The sequence below is a fragment of the Oxyura jamaicensis genome, chromosome Z, assembly GCF_011077185.1.
Source record: "Oxyura jamaicensis isolate SHBP4307 breed ruddy duck chromosome Z, BPBGC_Ojam_1.0, whole genome shotgun sequence".
Classification (NCBI taxonomy): domain Eukaryota; kingdom Metazoa; phylum Chordata; class Aves; order Anseriformes; family Anatidae; genus Oxyura; species Oxyura jamaicensis.
Window position 1 is genome coordinate 51423956 of NC_048926.1, and position 16921 is coordinate 51440876.

At 42.6% G+C, this 16921-nt stretch overlaps 1 long non-coding RNA gene across 1 annotated transcript; it reads right to left on the reverse strand.

Moving 5' to 3' along the window:
* Positions 1-11533: 11533 nt before the first annotated feature.
* On the reverse strand, positions 11534-12558 carry LOC118155675. Its single transcript, XR_004745955.1, has 2 exons — positions 12148-12558; positions 11534-12060 (listed from the first exon to the last, which is right to left on the reverse strand). It is a non-coding gene; the product is annotated as an uncharacterized LOC118155675 (long non-coding RNA).
* Positions 12559-16921: the final 4363 nt, after the last annotated feature.

Here is a 16921-nt window from a genome sequence, read left to right on the forward strand (position 1 = left end):
GAGGAGAGGAGAGGAGAGGAGAGAAGCTGAACACCAGATGTGGTATCAGAACTCAGGTCTCTTTTTCCTTTGTTTCATTTTTTGGATATTCAAAGACAGGGTTGATTTGTATTTTTACAGCTAGCTTTGGCCAAATTCTTGCTTTCTGTTACAAAAATACAGATAAAAGAAAGATTAAGGGTCCTTACCAGCCAGTCAGCTGAGGACCAAAGGTCAGATTAAGGAGGCAGGCTGAGGCGACACAACCGATTTCACCCTCCTAAACCAGGCTCCTGCCCCAGCTAGTGAGGGAGGGCCAGCAGTACATGGACCTGAGGACACCCTCACCCACCCCAGCTAGGAGGGCTGACACCACCGTCCTCACAGCAGCCCCCCGGAGTCCCACCACCTCCTTGCTGCCAGGGGTGACAGGGACAGGGTCTGCATGGCCACGGGACAGCCGCCCTCCCAGCCCCTGCCACCAGCGGGGGACGCAGGCCTGCTCTTCATGGCAGCCTGCCAACCGCAGCGCCTGGCTCTGCTGCTGCATGTCCCGAGGCCGCCTGCTGAGAAGAAAATCCCTACTTATTTTTGGCCCATTTTCTCACACCCTTCATTACCTGGACGCCACGGGAGTACGAGGATGACCACACCACTCCCAGCTCGGTTGTTTCTGAGGAAGGTGTTAGCTCAGGCCCGCGGTTCCTGGAGCGGGAACCCAAGCAAAGGTGTCACTGTGGGAACACTCGCACCGAGGTGTTTTCCTACAATTTTGTACCAACAGGCTTACCTCTATTTCTCCTCTGATCCCCCTTACCTCCACAAACATCCTACCCTTTCCCTGCCCCCAGCTCCCTCCTGCTGCAAAACCACCCCCTTTTCACACCCCCTTGTCCCTCAGCATAAGCAAACAGAAGCTGATTCACAACACCAGACATGTTGATTCACCAGCCAGTGGGGTAAGAGGTGGTTTCACCGGCCTTTCCATCTCCTCGTATGAAAAATCAGTTATGATATGGAGTTCACATGCTCCAGGGCTGTTCACTGTTGTGTCAACTGTGGTTAGCCAGTTAGAAGTTATTCAGGGGTGAGCCCTCAAAGACAGAAATGGTCAGAGAGGGATAGGCAGGGGGAATACTTAATCCCTGATTTCCTTAGGAAACCAGTTTAAAAATAACTTTGCATCTAAATAAGCACTTTGGTTTTCCAAAGGGCTGAGCTCCTGGGAGATTTTGGCCCCAGGTGCTGTAAGACACTGATCTCTTCTGTCAGCCTGAAAGATGATACTGGAGGTCCTGGGGTATCACCACCTACCTTTGCCCTTAATTACATGTTTTACATCATCTATTCCTTGATATAGGGTCATTACGACTAAAGGAAGTCTGCAGAAATTGTTCATTTACATTATGGAGACTTCTTCCTCCGTAGTTTGGCTAATTGGTGTGTGTCATGTCTAGATATCACATAGGACTCTAGTAGATGTTCAGTAAGCATTAGGTATAAATTGCATTTCAACCTTTTTTTACCCCTGCAGCAGAGCAGGCAAGAGAGTATTATAGTTGGAGGAAGCTACAAAATAAGGCATTGCAAAAACCATCCAGTGCGTGTGGCAGAGGGATCTGAAGTCAGTTTTTCCTGTAAGTTTTACTCATGGCAACACTGACAGCATAAATTCTAATGCCTCTTGTCACCTTGCATGCACACATGCAGAGAGCCTACTGAGAGTGCCCACGGCCTGCAGTTACCCACTTGCATCTGCTGTCATTCGTACTGCGAAGAAATCACCCTGCCAGCCCCTTCAGCCAACCTCTGGACACAGGAGAGTGCTTCAGAGCCACAGAACACTTTTCAGGTAATCCTACTCACTCCTTAAGTGCAGCATGTGCACAAGCATGCATGTGCACACACTTGCACGAACTCCCTTCTTGCCAAGCCAACCATGGCACAGTAAGAGCTCTGAGAGAGCTCACATGGTGCAGGCACAGGTGACTTCCAGCCACACAGCCTGCCAGGTGGTGGGACTGACAAGGGGATGAGCTCCACCATTCCCCCCCAGCTCCACTGGCCTTGATTTGAGGAGATCTTCAGCAGAAAGGAGTGACTGGTGTAAGAATGCTTGTTTTTGCAAGGAATGAGCAAACATTTTCTAATTGTGGAAGAATTTGAAAACAGCTGGCGCACAAAGCGCTGCCTCATTTCTGGTACACAAGCTTCAGACTAATGCCACTTGCAGGGAGTGAAATGAAACGGTTGCTCCTGGGATATACTGACAGAGTCTAACTGACATAATTAATTCCAGTCAGCATGCCTTATGCAATAAGCATTTTATTTCGATGAGATTACTGTGTTGACTTGACATACTTGAATTTTCCAAGGTGTCTTACCTTACAGTCTGTTGCAAGATTTTGCATTATGGATGCTTAAGAGAATAGATATGGCAGGAATAAACATCCTCTCCACTGACAGGTCTTCGAGTTCTGCGGCTGTTAATGAGATCATGAGAACTGTGTGGGCCTGTTTTAGCAACAGCCCCAGATGTGATCCTTGCTGTAATATTGTTTTGTATTACTACTCTCTATTTAGACAACAATGCCAAATCTTCACTGAAGTCAGTGGGTGACTGGGGGGCTGGAGGACACAGTAACACCTAAGGAGGATGGGTCATCCTTACAGAATGATCTGAAGCAATTGATTAATAGCCACAAGACAACAAGAACACATTTTTTGTAGATCTAACAGCTAGGTGCTATCTTTGGGCACAGAGCGTAAGTCATACCAAGAGGCTAGGAGGATGTACTGTGCCTCCTCACAGCTCACCCATGCCTGTACCCATGATGAGGAGCTCAAAAGACAAAGGCCAAAGAGAGCCCACGGGTAACAGGAGAGCTACAAAAAAAATGGTGTAGAGGGAGAACGGGAACCACTGTGACTGAGAAACAGCTCAGTCCAGATATGGGCACATGGAGAAGACATCAGATACTAGAGGGCATCTCATGCTCGCCAAAAGGAGAGATGAAGTGGCTAGCAGCTGCAACACCTTCCTCCACCTTCCTTTTTATTTTTATAACACATCTTCCATGTTTTAAGACAAGTTTAGTGCTTGAGTACAGGTAAGAGAAGCACAGAGGACATTGAAACCAACCATGGCATTAAAACCAACCACGACTTGATGGTGAGAAGAAACACATCCTCATCCTCATTACACTTTGAAAAGTCAGACAAAACAAAACAGACTGTCTATAGGTCTGAAGAAACAAATTACTACCGTGCAGCATGTCAGGCTGGCATGGACACAGTGAGTGGGCTGTTTGCCCTCTGCTATGTACTATGTAGATTGCCAGCTAGGATAATGTGGCAAAATATCAGTAACAAAGTCCCCAGGACTTGATCTCCAGTGGTTGGCATAATTTAATCTCCTAAAAAGGGTAATAAATTTGTTCAGGCTAAAACTCTTGGCAGGAGAGCAGACGGCATTTTATTATAATGCTGATCAGTTTCCTTGGTTTCCTGTTCTGCTGATCTTGTGGCAGAGCCTGAGTGACAGGCCAGTTGGGTGGACCTGAGATTTCTGAATGACCCAGAAGCCCTAAGGACTTATATTTTCAAAAGTAATGAATGGTTTCAAGGGAGTTTTATACATGAGGCCTCAGATTTTCTAGAAGCGGGCCTGATACCTTCCTGAAGTTTATGCAAACAGTATTCTAAATTCACTGTTCCTTCCTGATAACATGACACGATACCTTCTTTCTCGCAAACTTAATTCTGTATCATCAAAAAGGCTGTCCTCTTTCCCTTCATATGTTATAAACTGTTACAAATGACTATACAATAAAAACTGATTAATCCAGGATCTGCGTTTTTGGAAGAAAAGCCTTCAGACTTCCATAGGAAGTGCAAGCCTCCCAGAAACCTCTCTGCAGAAAACAGGTCTGATTCTTAGATTTTTGTGGTCAAAATAACTCATTAAGTCATTCAGCCTGACCCCCTACATTGCAGTCTATTGGAAAGACATCTCAGGCCGCCTGGAAATGTTTTCCCGGTTCAGCTCTGGAACCCAAGCCACTCTCAGAAGAGGCTTCATTTTCTATTCAGTATTACATGGCTTTGTAATTATTTTGAGACCCTAGTGGCCACTGGGGAATAAGCACAGGATTGTTCATTCTTTTGAGGGTTATACTTCCTTCACACAACAAAATTAAAATAATAGCCTTCTGCCTAAAATGTATGCACCCCAGACTCAGAAACACAATAATGCTGTTTGACTGCTAAAAAGGTGAAGGTAACCACAACCAACCTTAAACAATGATGGTAGTTCCTGCTTTTTAAATATTCAGTCTCTCTTCCCTAAATACAGCAGTAGTTTTTGGAGAAAAGTTTGGTCAGTGCCGCACTCCAGAGATTATCTTAGTGACCTCCTACCTCTCAGGTGAGGCTGCAAGGACATATTTCCATGAACTTTTCATGAGATCCTCCAGCAACAGTTGCATACAATGGCTGTTGATAGCTGAACAGTCACGAGCTCACCTCGAAAAACACCACTCCTCTCTGTAATCTTAATGACTCAGTTATGCTACAAAGTCCCCTGAACACACACTGGTGTAACTGAGAATAAAATCTGCCCAAAGAGAAAGGGATGCATTTTCTATTAAAAATGTGATGTTTTGAAAATGTGCAGTGGGTATCTCCAAATTCTGTTCTGCTGCTTCTTGCATTCTTACCAACATGTGTTCGTCTCTCCTTCATGTGGTTGTGACACACTCAGGAAGTGTTTATGGGTTTATATGTAATTATTATTATTATTATTAGACTTTCAACATTCAAAGACTTCAAAGGTTTTAGGTGAAATGCTATGTCTTCACATCTTGGGCCAAGTTTTAATGAGGGACTCCATTTTAGGAGGTACAACTAATTGCTAGCACCAGTGCTATGGCATGGATATCTGAGCACCTCAGGGAAGCCGTAAACCAGGCAAAATCCACTAGGTAAGCTGTGAGCAAGCTAAGGGATCAAGCTGTTTTTGTCAACAGGCAGTAGGATTTTGCAGATCTCTCATCTGTCACGTCCCTGTTTCTCCTACATCCTTCCCATATGAAAGGAACAAGTCACAGGGCTGTTCCTTACTTCTGAAAGCTTACTCACTTAATGGTCACTCTGTGAGGTTTGAGTCTTGCAAAAATTAGTCTATTTAGATTTTTCTTAAATCACAGAACCAGTCTCCTGAACTGAAAAAAAGGCATACAATAACTAAGCAAAGAGAAAAGAGCACTCAAACTCTTAAACTGGGTCACAGCCACCATCATATACCGTAGGAGGATGGCTTTTCCCTGCAGGGCTCTTCTGAGGTGTTTTGCTGCCACATTTTGTCTGACAATCCGCTGCACAGAGAAGCCCAAGGCTGAGAGGTGTCCATATTTCAGAATAGGGATGATTCAGCCATTCAGAAGCAGATATGCAGCTTGTGCCTCTTCAGCTTGTCTGCAACAAGCTTTCCACGTGATCCCTCTCAAACCATCTAATGGGTCTTTTCAGGATACTTAAGGGTTTAAATAAACAGAAAAAAGTGGTGCTTTCTGGAATGTCTAAATACCTTTAAAAACCACACTACACTGTCATTCACATCTTGAAAATCTGGTCTTTCACCGTTGCCACTCACCCTCAGTCAAAGATGAGGATATCAGAGTAATGGAGACACTAGTGCTTCCCAGCCTCATCACGCAGGAGAGAATCGGTGTACCAGAACAAGAAGGAGCAATCTACTACAGACTGAAGCACTCAGACATGATGGCAACAAAAGCCAGGACAAGAACAACAAAAATGGGCCTGGAACAACCCGTTCCTAGGAAGGAACAATGAAAGTCTCTCTCTCAGGTTGCCATTAAAGTGGAAAGACTCCCGCTGACTTTAATGGAAGCTGGATGGAGGACTTGTTTGCATTTACCTCTGTGAAGCAACAAAGGTATGGATGCGGGCCTGCAGATACGCTTGGGAATTGTCAGAATCAGACGTAAGGGGTCTACTGCTGACGGAGGGGACAAGGAAATCAGGATTTGTCATCTGCATAAGAAGCAGAAATCTACACCTGCAACAGAGCATACAAAACTACTACAAAATTACTTCTGTGGGAAGTAATGGAAGCAACATCTATCCCACAACTTTGGTAGACACTAATGCTTTTGACCCAAGTAGAACTAATTATCCTGAATTAACCGAACTATAATGCTCCTTGCCTGGGTCACATGGACTTACTCTCAGAGCCAGATCTGTAAACGAAGTCACTTGAGCTTTTGGAATATAAAACACACCAGTAAATACACTGGAAGAACAACGCTGCACCAGAAAAGAGAGTTAAACAGGTTTGGTTAGTTCTCAGCCCACAGGACGATTGTATTGACTTCTTCTCCTCCCTGCACTCCCCACGGTAAGAAAAGCAGCAGGGGCAGGGGAAAGGCATGTATCACGTTCACCAGCAGTGATACGGGCTGCACCTTGCCAACGTGGCTGCGAGCCTGGCCTCCTTCAGACACCTGCTCGGGAACAGGAATGCCCCCTGCGCACACAGAAGTTGGCTGTCCCAGAATGGGATGAGTAACACACCCGTCACGGCTCTGACTGATGACTGGTCAGGCTGCATGTTCTAGCAGGAGCGTCACCAGCCAGAAGTTAATTTCAGCCTTTCATTAATACCCAGGAAGCAACGCACAGCAAAAATAGTCTATTATGTGGAGAGAGAGAAAGAAAGAAAGAAAAAAAAAAAAAAGAGATAACTTTATTAGCAGGTAATGTGATTACACTAGGAATTTCCAGGGTATTTCCAGAGGCCACTGGTCTGATTTTCAGGATAATGCACCAGAGGTTCCACTAGGAAACACCAACCTGGAATATAACGAAAACACAATTCTTCATTTCATTTTTGTTCACGTGCGTAACCCCTTTGAAGTCTAAGGACCTAATTATGTGTGCACTTTAGAATCTGCAAGAGCAGGGCATTAATTGGCATGTTCTTAATATTATTTCATTTCTAAAACCAGTAATTACAAATGAAAAGCTTCGTATTTAACAAGACCACCTGCCCATAAAATCACACTATTGTAGGAATAGTCACTAGAACTCCATTTTCAAATCAACTACAATGTGTAGGCTTTTTTTTTTTCTTTTGTTTTAAAGCAGGTCTTTCATGTCCCATATTGACCTAAGCAGATTGCTTCCTCTATTGTTGCTTTTTCCTATCTGTCAGAGTTGATGGTAGATCACTAAACTATCTCTCAATAACACCTTCCCAGCTGGGATGAAGGGATATGAATCCCTGGGCCAGTAAAACTGTGATGATTTACATCAGCAGACGCTTTGGCCCCTGCAATATCCTTTGTTGCTCTATTGCGAAAAGAAAATTAATGACTGTGTTTGTCATCCCTCTGCACTTTAAACAGCATCTGATTCTTATTAACTCTCAGCCTTCCTTACATCATTCTGGCTTTGTGAAGAGGCCTCCAAGAGAAGTGGGATTTCCAGAAGGGAACCTCATGGTCTTTGTTCCAGCTCCTCCTGGAGAAGATCAATGTCATCTGAAACTGCCAGCATGCCATTGTGAAGAATACTGGAAAAGTTTGTAACAGACTGCTTTAGTGGGGGTGCTGACAAAAGCTGCAGAAGGGTTAATGGAAGATATGGAAAAGTTAAAAAAAAAAAAAAAAAAAAGAATGTAACGTAATTATGCAACACAGATCATTCCAAGCTTTAGTGTGAAGTTCACTGCATTTTTTATCAGTTACTTAAAAATAATAAAAGGCTCTTAAAAAAAAAAAAAAGCACTACTTGGAAGGCAGTCAGTACAATTAGAGGACATTCATCAGCAAATGAGACAGAACAGCTCAATAATGGCTATTCAGCTATTCATCCAAAGATTTTGGATGGGCTTTGAATGCAGAAGAAACTTGCTAAAGTTTGCAAAATGACACATGCAGAACTGATGGCGACACGTTCACGTGCCAGTGAAGGCTGAGGATTCGTCTGCTGGGTTTAGCTGTTAGTCTTTACTAAATTTCTGAAGAGAATCTTGCTTCCTAAAGAAATCACATCAATGAGATGGACACTGTCAGGTACATTGTTCTCATGTCTATCCATTTGACCATCTCCAGTCCTTCCACAAACTCCATCAACAAATTTGTCTGGGGCAGATGGTTGCAACCTTAAGAGGTGAAGCAGCCTAAGAAATAAATATTCATAATGTTGTAGAAAAGCAGGGCTCAGTGCAAACTCATCCACATGTGGTTGGAAACAAACAAACAAACCAAAAAAAAAGACGAGAAAAAAAAAATTTAAAAACTTTTCAACAGAGGGATAAAGATTCTGTGAGTGCTTAATGTGTACCGAAAGCCATGGGCCTACAGGTAACTTGGCTGCTTTATTCCTGGCACTCAAAGGTCTACTCTTTTATTTTTTTCTTATTGTTATTTGAATGTTAGTTAAACCTACTTCCCCAGCTTGATATTTTCTGCAGTATGTGTTGATCAGGTCACCAAAGAGGGCTGAACTCCTCCAAGTACAACGTGGACATTCACGGGGCGGGCAGTCTCAAAACAAGCTGCAGGATGTTCTGAGAAGGATAATTACCAAATCCTTCCTCCTGAGGAGGATAATTACCGACCTACATCACATCTAAAGCAGCCCAGTACTCAACTTCAGTACTGTCGGCTGGTTTGGTTCGGCAGAGAGCAGAGATGATGCGGTTAGCCTGGATCAGGAGCAGAGATTAGGTGAGGTGTCAGTTGACCTGTTCTTCACAACAGGTTCTTGTCCTTTGCTCTAGTTACTAAAAACACTCATAAGGCTAATCTCCAATTACACCCTTTCTAAATCTTTTATTTTTGTGAATAATAAAACTCACGGTCACTAAGGTTAGAGAGAAGAGAAATGACCCACCTACCAATAATTCAGCATAAACAGTCCACTTTCAGGTAGGATTTTGACAGAAATGAAGTCTTTTCTGAAAACACCAAACTCCCACCAAAATCGTGAGGAAGGCTCAGGTGTCATTTGGGCACTGAACGCCTTCCACTTCATTTGAACTATAAAACCCAGCCTCACATTCAAGCTGAGATGTAATTAATTCAAGTGCCTGCCTTACTTGACACCTGCCACAGCAAGAACACCTCTGGATCTGCCTGTCCCTCACGTGATGGAGATTTCCACAATCACTACAGGCGACTTGCAGCGACAGGAGGAGACCTCATACAGCGGGGTCCATTACTGCACTACAGTGCATTATAGGCTTACAACACAGCAGATGGAAACCACACTCATACTTTTATTTAGGCACCACCAGCTTTTTCATAAGGCAAGAAGACGATGCACCAGATGTGACGTGGGGGACACTTGGGGGCATTTTGGACAGAAGGGTGAGAAAAACCACCTTCCCTCATTATACCAGTTATAACTTCATCAGCTCACCACTAACCCTTGATTTATTGTCAGTGTCAGTGCTTCAAAGGAGATCTCTAGCACTGAGTCCGGTTAAGTTGTGTTTTTGTTTGTTTGTTTGCTTTTTAATTTGGCCACAAACAGGCCACTGCTTTATAGCGTGTATGTGTCTAAAAAGCAGACAAGACTACTTTGGTGCTCTCTTCTTGCCATTAGGGAGTAACCTAGTGGTGTGAATTACTCCCAGTGTGTCAGAGTCGCATCTGGAGTCCTTTGCGGCACACGTACACTGCACATACACAAACAGCAGTGCCACTGTTTGCTTTTCCCCGACAGAAAATCCCCTACAGTATGATTCTGTCTGGTCAGCAGATGGCTCTTTTGTTTGCTGAGTACTCATCTAGTATGTGGCTTGTTTCATTGAGTTACTGCCTGCTCAAGCTCAAATTTTAGGATGGAGCCCAGGCAGACAGACGGGCACCCAAGATGCAGACCAGCAGTAGCACTTCATTCAGGAAAACACCAGTGTGGTCTTTCAGCTAGCATTTTTCTTTCCACGCCCACTGAGTAAAGTTCTGGTCATTGGTTTGTCAAGCCACTTATAGCACTCAGGAACGAGCTCAAATATATTGGCCTACGATAGTTCACACTGCATTAGCAGGAGACAGGGTTGAGAATTACTTGCCTTCTACCACCCCTCCATTTTCTTGAAGCTAGAAAGGTGCAAATCTTAGGTCTGATACTGAGGGGGTCCTTTGAAATGAGATAGTGGACACAGCTAAAGCATCGTATTTGGTGTTCTTTCCTGACCTGTCATGCCAACGTAGGACTTTCTCCTCCCATACTACATCTGCTCTTAATTGTTCAGAGATTATCAGTTGAGAAATCCTCTGAGGAGCTTCCATATGGACGTTTTTTTCCATGTTGTCATTTTTCACTGAGAAAAATGATTGTCAGTGTTTTAGAGGCATGGAGACCAAAGCAGCTCAACCTTAAAGGATCAGGAGACATTTTAGCATGCATCTCTCAAGAAGGAAATGCGTTACTCTGGTGGCTGAAAGGGAGCTTTGGTCTTCTGGCTCCCAAGGGTCTTGATAAATTCTTTTGCTGTTTTACACCTCATACATTGATAGACTGATTTGGGATAATGAGATCCTCTTTTTTTTTTTTTTTCCTCTCTTTTTCCTTTTTTTTTTTTTCATTTTAGACAGCTGGAATCTGCACGTTTGAAAGCAAAAAAACCCGAGGACAGGACATGACAGAAGTCACTGCACAAAGATCAGTGGTGAAAGATTGGCACTATTTCAAAGTTTTTAGTCCCTCCTATTGCAAGTAGCACATATTTCCACCTCTGCCAACTTCCATCCAAATAAACAGATTTTTGTCACAGAGAAGTAATTTTGTTTAGAAGAATAAACCTTCCCCCACCCCCAGTCATCACTGTTACTACCTGTACTTAAAATATCCCACAAATTAAATGAACCCATCTCGGTAATCCATCACGGCAGTCCCACAGTTGGAGAACATCAAAGAACATGACATCTAGCTAGAAGACAACCCAGGGCAGAAAGCAGGAACAGCAAGCAGCGGCTTGTGCATCTGCTTTGTTCTACGCTCGCCACAACGTTCTAATAACCTCACACAGACACACTTCAACTTTCCAAGTGAAGCAGAAAATTTCCTGGAGTCTTCTGTGAAAGAGGACCCTGATTTGTCTAGCAGAACCATCTTGGCACGCTGTTTTTAATGAAATCCCTGTTAGAGCCTACCTGGATTCTTCTGTATGTCTTCTCCTACCTTCAGGCAGCTCGCCCGGGGGACTTAACAGGTTTTTTCCCTGACGGAAGCCTAGGAGATAGGTCACTCAAATCTGAAAGGTATTTGTGATTTGTTCTGTTGACTTCTTCCCAACCTAAACCCAGACTGAAAGAAACTGCTGATCTGTAAATGGTAAGGGATTTTTAGTAAAATTTTATTAGAATGACATCTGTCTACCATTTTAGAAAATTCAGGTTCTCACTCCTCTCGATTGTGTGTTTACCAGAGCACAAGATTTTCGGGAGGGTGTTTGTCTTTTTTTTTGTTGTTGTTAAACTTTTACACTACAAATATATATTGACTAAGCATTTTTTTAAAAAAGATTTATTATTATTTTATTTATTTATTTTAAAAACACTAAAAGTTGCCTTTAGCTGGAGGAGAAAAGATGGAAATGCAAGCCAATTGTGGGAAATGAAGAGATGGTCAGTTCCTTTCACACCAAGTAAAGGGGACCGAACAATTTTACAGGAGATGCATAGGTAATTTACATTATATGCTATTCTTACATTATATGCTATTCAAAATCCTTCTTTCACTTTATGGTAGATGTCACATATCTTTGGCTAAGAATTGCCACTTAACTCTTTACCTGATTCTGGTATTTTGTTTCCTCAGAAAGGAGGAAATTTCAGCCTAATCCAACTTTTATCAACATCACTGGTGATTTTTTTTTTTTTTAAAAGAAATGACACGTTTGAATTGTTAATTTCTAGATCTACTTAAAATGTGAAGTGGCAAAGAACAGAGATGGCAGAAACAAGCATTCCAGTGATTTCTCGTCATACTCTACTCTAAAAAAATGAAACTAAAGAAAAGGAAAGCATAAAGAAATCGAGGATAAGCCTTCTCAGGAGTTATGCCCCCACTACGAAAAACAAGGTTGCATGACAAAAGTACTTAAAATATTGGATGTATCAGATTGGAAGGGACTCCTGGAGGTCCTCAGCCTGACTCAGAACAGTATTAGCCATGGGGTCATACCAGCATGCTCAGGGCTTCAGCCAGTGTGCACCCAAAAAGCTCCAAAGATGGAGAAAGTACAACCACCATGTTCCAATGTTTGATCCAAGTGAATCTTGACTTCGTCATACTAAGAATTACAGAGTGGTTTGGGATGAAAGACACCTTTAAATATCATTTATTTCTAACTCCCCTGCCCCAGGCAGGAGTATCTTCCACCAGATCAGGTTGCTTAAAGCCTCATCCAAACTAACTTGCAACATTTCCAATGATACGGCAACCAACCTTTCTGGGCAACCTGTTTCAGTGCCTCACCACCCTTATAGTGAATTTTTTCCATATGTCCAGTCTAAATCTACCCTCTTTCAGTTTAAAGCCTTCCCACTTCAACTAAGGTTTAAGCTTGTAACTGATCTAGGACATTATCCTGTAAGCAAAATAGTAAAAAGAACAAGATGAGAAACCGTTAAAAGCCTTCACAGACTCTTGTGGGTGGCAGATAAATGCTGTGATTCCTGGACTCGTTTCCAGAGCTGGATGTGCCATAGCTTGGTGACTCGCTCATACCCTGTGACCTGCACACTATCTGCAAACAGCCCCACAAGCTGCTGCCAAACGGAAATGGAACATCTCAAACTAACATACGTACAAGGAGACAAAGGGAGGAAAAAATGAAATTAATAAAAATAGCATCAACGGAGAGCTCAAGTTTTACACATTTGTAAACAACAATTATTGTAGAAGACAGTAGAAACTATCAGAAGATAGTTTTCTTCTGATTTGCCTTTGTCTGTTTTTAGTCCAAGTGCCCTCTTTTAACCAAAGCTTGATTCCCTGTAATCTCTTCCTTTCCGCTGATGCTGCCCAAACTTCAAGCCTACAGATTTCAAGTGCAGCATTTTCTCACAGTGGTCAACAGTCTGCTTTCCATGCCTACCACGTACAAGTGACCTTGCAAGAATGGTAAAAATCAGCTTACTCTGAGTAGGGCAGACAATCATTCTTGCACACACCAGAAGTATTAACTTGCTACACAAAAGCTCTCAAGTTTGTTGAGATGGGCATGATGAATAGTCAAGACTACAGTTTCAGACTTCTTACACCACAGAAGATCTGCGTGGACACTGAGCATCAGAAGCCAAGGAAAAAACTAAAGCCTGATTTTTTTCTCTTCCCGTCCCCAAACACACAGGTGGAAAAGAGACACCACACACAAGAACATCTACGTATCTAGTACCTCTGCTCAATGAAACAAATTTGAAATTGGAAAACAATGCCCTTGTCTCAATATTGTTTTCCAAAACAGCACCACTGTTTTTACATATCCAAAAACCAGAGAGTACAGGCAGACATCAAGCATGGAAAGTTTCCTTCCAGACATTTTTAAACTGAAAAATTAGAAGAAAATGATTAGGGAATCTTAGAGAATGTAAATGATTTACTCAGTTTTCTAACAAAACACAGATTGGCAAGTATGTGTAAAACCCACATCTCACCTCCATCCTAGTCATGATTTTATTTTTTTATTATTATTTTTTGAGTGTAACAGCCCTTTACACTAGTCAGTCTACTCAAATTTGCCGAACAGCCTCTACTCTGATCAAGCACAGGACCAGACTCTAGTATACTCTCCCAGACAAACCTAAATCACGATGCCCAGCAATGCATTCAAGCTCTCTGAACTGTTATTTGTCCTTAGATTTACACATTCAGATGTGGAGAAACAGAGATAAATGGAGATTAAGTATCAACATACATCCCAGTATCCCGAGGTTACAATGTTTTTCTGGTAAGTGACACAATTTTGAGTAGAAATAAGAATTTAGCCTCAACTCCAATACTTCAAACTGCGTAACTCCTTATCTCCATAAAAACTCTTGCATAACCAATTGAGATAGAGGCTTTTTCAGGTATCTAGCCATCTCACTTGCATGCTGCTGGAATGCCTCACCTTTACTTTCTCTTGCTCCAAATAATCACCCCATCCCTCTCTCCTTACAGCAGCACGGTGAGACAGCCATACAGGAATCCTGGACAGCTTTGTGCAGCCTCTGTCTACACATCTGGAGCCGCTAATTTGTCAGGTGAACTGCACAATTTTCATTTTCTTAGTGTAGTTTACTCCACAATTACAAAATATAATTGTTAATATGAAAACAAGCAACAGTGCTGCTGGGGTCGGAGATGAAGAGAGAGCAATAAGCTAAGCAACCAGTACTTGAATCTGATTACAGCCACTTTATAATGATGACCCTGCAATTGTTTCTACAAAAGAACGTTTCAGTCCTTTTCAGGGAACTGAATTGTCCACATATACACAAAACTGGAGATTAGCAGAATCTAATAAACAGCAAGAATACAGAAAGACTGGTTTCATTTGTCTCAGCACTCCTAATTGTTTTTCTCTCTCTACAAAGAAAAACTCCCAAACAGAAGCTACATAAAAAGAACAACAACATTATTCCAGACACTGGTACAATATACTAATTGTACCATACAGACTATGAAGATGATGGGACAGCCAAGTAGAGATCTTTCTTAGTTGGAAGGAATAAGATGGCAAGCTTGCAGCTCCTCAACCTACAAACTACAATCATGCGAATGACGTCTTACCGCCAAGATACTTACCGATGTAAACACAGACTTAAATCACTTGGATATTAATAAGACATTCTAAAGGCATTACTAGGGCATAGTAAGGCTTATTAAGGCATAATAAGGCATTCTAAAGACACCACAAACTGCAGCAGTGCAGCAGTACAAACTACAGCACCAGCGTCTTCAAACAAAAATCTAAATACAGAGAACATGGCACAATTCTGCCTATGCACTCATCAAACCTATTTGTTTTTTTCTTGCTAAAGTAGCTTTCAACAATGTATTTCTTGGTTGCTCTTCTTTGTTTCTCCCTAGGTCACGTCATAAAGGACATCTCGCCTGTGTTCCACCAAGGGACAGCATTAGAAGTAACTAGATGACGTAACCTCCACTAACATGCTTGTTATCACTTTTGTGAGGAAAACTTCACAAAAGGACACTTTTTTAAACGCAAACTTGAGTAGAATCAATTTTCTCCTAGCTGGCCTGCTGTGACTAAAGAGGATCCATGACTAGTGGTTTGGAAGCAATTTGCCTTATCTTCCCTCAAACTACACTCTCCAAACTCATTAAAAACACCACATCTCTCCCACTTGATGGCATGAACACAAGATACACTGCCTCAAATGCATGAATTCAATTTAAGCATAGAAATGTAAAGTGAGGCTGGAGTAATGTGACCCCCCCCCCCCCCCCCAAAAAAAAAAAAAAAGATAAGCTCTTAACACTTCATGAAGAAGTCAGTGACCTTCTCATTCCTCCTCACTTGCATTCTGAGCTTTCAGTTTGAATCCCCAGCAGTGTAGGATATACACCTCAACTGACAAAGCTGACTCTTTGGTAAACTTGCAAAGCAACAGATCCTTTCCAACACCTCTGGAGTATAGCAACTTCTGAACAGAATCCAGGAATACAGGGTGAGCCTCATTGCTAGCAGCAGCATACAAAGACACTATTTAATGTTATTTATGTTCCTCTCTCACAGACTGCCATACCAAACAGTTGTGTCCAGCAATTTCATCTCTCCATTCAGCTATCCTGCAAGTGAGTGAAGTCATCGCTCTTGTTCATGGCCAACTAAGGTTACACGTTTTACAGATGTCAATTAGTCACTGATTTTGAACAGTAACCTAGACACTACACGAACTCTTTAAATAGGTGTAAAAAAAAAGCTCTTTCATTTATTTTACCTTGTTAGTATTTGTGAACCAGTGAGCCATATGCTTTCAGTTCTGAGAAATTAGAAAGAAAAAACAATATAGCTATGTCCTCCTTTAACAACAATTCTTTTTTTTACAGCAGTTGCAAAAAAAATGATATGGCCCTTTTGATTTATAACCCTATTTCATATTCCCTGATAGCTTCTCACCTTGACCTTGCTGCTCTGCTGAGATTCATTATTCCGAGTTTCTGCTGCGGCTTCCTACAATTTAACACATGTACTGGTGAGTCGTGAATTGCATTCACACTTTTGTGGCGTAATCCCATCAGAATTAGTTGTCCAAATGAACTTTGCAGCACTGGTCCATTGGAATGCTACATAATCCTACCCTTTACCAACAGGAAATTTGGTATTTTCTGAGGAGGTTGTGGTGGTTTCTCTTGGGTGGGCAGCTGAACTCCTCTCACTCCCCCTCCTCAAAGGGAATGATGGACAAAATATGATGAAAAGGGCTCAAGGTTTGACATAAAGATGGGGAGATCATTCAACAATTATTGTGACAGGCAAAACAGACTCAGCATAGGGAGATTAATATAATTTATTGCCTATCACTAGTAGACTAGAGCAGTTAGAGTTAAAAATAAACTAAAAACACCCTTCCTCCCATCCACCCTCTTCTACGTCCTCCCACCAAGCAGTACAGGGGAATGGGGCTGCGGTCAGTCCCTGAGGCTTAGTCTCTGCGGCTCCCTCACAGTCCCTCCTTGCCCCTGCTCCCCGTGGGGTCCCTCCCACGGGATGCCGTCCTTCCCCAACTGAGCCTGCAAACTGAGTTCTTCTTCAAGAACTGCTCCCACACGGCTCCGTGCCACAGGCTCCATCCATCCCCCAGGAGCAAACTGCTCCAGCACGGGTCCCCCATGGCCAGCAGCTCCCCCCAGGCCCCCTGCTCCTGCGTGGGCTCCTCTCCATGGGCTGCAGCTC